At 60.6% G+C, this 2,245-nt stretch overlaps 1 protein-coding gene across 1 annotated transcript in view; it reads right to left on the minus strand.

Moving 5' to 3' along the window:
- LOC113208409 (sodium-dependent serotonin transporter) overlaps positions 1 to 2,245 on the minus strand; it is a 24,804-nt gene that overhangs the window by 21,203 nt on the left and 1,356 nt on the right. The gene's annotated exons all lie outside the window — the stretch shown is intronic.

Here is a 2,245-nt window from a genome sequence, read left to right on the forward strand (position 1 = left end):
GGTGCACCTGCATGCCGGGGCGAAACAATCCGACGATAACCGCGCCGACGTGTTTGAATCAGACTGGTGTGTGCCTCTCCCAACAACTAACAACAACAACAACACGTTGTTTAACTCCTCCCCCTTTCCCTCTCCACGGTTCCCTTTAACTTTCCCTTTCGTTCCCAATTCTTTTCCCCCTCGTAATCGAATTAGCCGAGCAGTCCGCCGGCAGCTCGGCAGCATGTTGCCAGGTGATTTCATTTCGGTTTTCGATTCTAATTCTGCAATCCGGAGGCCGGGGCGCAGGCCCGGGTGGCGGAGTCGTGGAGTGTGTGTGTGTGTGTATGGTGGGCTGCGCGTGGAGGGCGCCGAACCAGACTCGGCAATCGTTCACGTGAAAGTGACGATGACTGAAATAAAAAACTGTATTTGTGCCCCTCTGACGAACTCTTTTGCTGGCAAGGGCTGACAGAATTGTGGCATGCCACGGCTGTTCTTCCGTTTTTGTAAGGAGCTCTTCTAATTTTATTGTGATCCACGCTCGGAATTTTAAAAATAGACCGTTGCGACGGCAATTTGGCAACAGCGCAAAATTTTCTTTTAAATGTAATCTGGGCATGTTTCTGAAAAAAGTCCAACACTCAGACATAGTGAATTTTCTAAGGATTCGATTGGTGATGAGTAATTGTGTTGACAATCACTCTAAAACCTCCAAATCGAGCAAAGAAAATCCGATATGCGGTGTTGCCATGTTCCGGGCGCAACGGTCTATTGAAAAAGGCTCCCTACCGACCCCACAGAAACAATCACGCATAAAGATAATATAAAATAGTTAATACAGCAGTATGTTTTACCATTCAGCCATGAATAGTAGTCCGACAAAGTAATGTTGAGGTTGTGGAAGTATGAATGCCGAGCGTTGGAGCCGCGGCCGCGACCAACGAGACGAGGGAAATGTGAAGGGCAGCGACGGAGGGGCGCGCTCGAGATAGGGTTACTGAGTCCGCCCGCGGCCGCACGAGCCGAGCCTCGCGAAAGTGAAAACAAAGAGGACGCGGGACTGGACTGGCGCGCCCATGTCGGGGCTCAAAACCAACAACGAACCCCTTCTCGGCGCTCATTATCGCGGGAAAAATTGTCAAAGCTCATTACAACTACGAGTTGGCGACGCCGTCGTCGTCGTCGTCGTTGTTGTTGGCGTGCGCGTGGCGTCGTGGGCCCGGCCAACTCGGTGCGCGGCAACTCGTAAGTGGGTTATGGCATTATCGCCGCGACCGCTTGAGGCCGCGACACACGGGACGGGCGGGCGCCGCCCGGGGGGCGCGCTGCTCTCCGACAAGTCCCAGGTGGTGCGGCCCCTTCGAACCCCTCTGTGGCGAGACTGGGAGCGGCTCGTGCGCGCACAACAGTCCGCCCCGCCTACTGCTGGCCTTCTACAACACCCACTCTCTTTTCTCCGAACCTTCCTCCGCGTTTTTTCTTTGTGGATCGCGTGAATTTCGGTCGGAGCGGACATCACGGCTCCGCCGTGTGTTGTATCAGTCGCCACGCAGGCGAGTCCTCGCCCTCCTGCCGCCCTCATCGCCACCCTCCTCATCGCTGTCCTCTCATCCGGCCTCGACTGAAATAAACCGACCCCGTCGACGCCCTCCCCAGCTTGTCCTCTCCGTCCTCCCCACAGCCGCATCCCGCCTGCCTCCGCGTGACTTTTAGTTTTCCCGCTCATTAGCCGCGCGGAGAGGGCAGGCGTCCTGAAATTGCCCCAAAGGGGAACGGCCCTGGAAGAGTCGCAGCAGGGACTCGGGGAGGCGTCGCCCTGGAGCTGGCCGCCGACGGTACTTACTGGGGTCCGTGGCGGTGCGGTGGCCGCGCGGGCTGGGCGGTCGCTGCGTCCCGGTCAGGCCCCGGCCCCGGCTGCGGCCCGCCCTCGGCCCGCCTGGGGTCCGCGACGACGAACCCGTGCTGGAGGCGACGCGGCCGCACACCTTCGCGACGGCTGCCGCGCCGCGCCACGCCACTGGCACTGGCACCGTGCAGGGGGTGAGTGAGTGAGGCGGGGTGCGAGGGAGGGAGAGGGAGAGAGGTGGAGAGAGGGCGACTGATCGCCGGGGCCGCGCGCTGATGACTGGGCCGCTGCCGCTCCGCGCTGCTCCGCGCCGCCGGGCGGGGCTGCCAGAGCGGGCTGCGCCGGACTCGGAGGAGAGGCGGCCGCGAGCTGTGCGCCGCCGGGGGCGGGGCGGGGCGGGGTGTGGCGGGGCAGGAC

This window comes from Frankliniella occidentalis, unplaced genomic scaffold, assembly GCF_000697945.3.
Source record: "Frankliniella occidentalis isolate FOCC.00 unplaced genomic scaffold, Focc_3.1 Scaffold33, whole genome shotgun sequence".
Taxonomy (NCBI): Eukaryota; Metazoa; Arthropoda; class Insecta; order Thysanoptera; family Thripidae; genus Frankliniella; species Frankliniella occidentalis.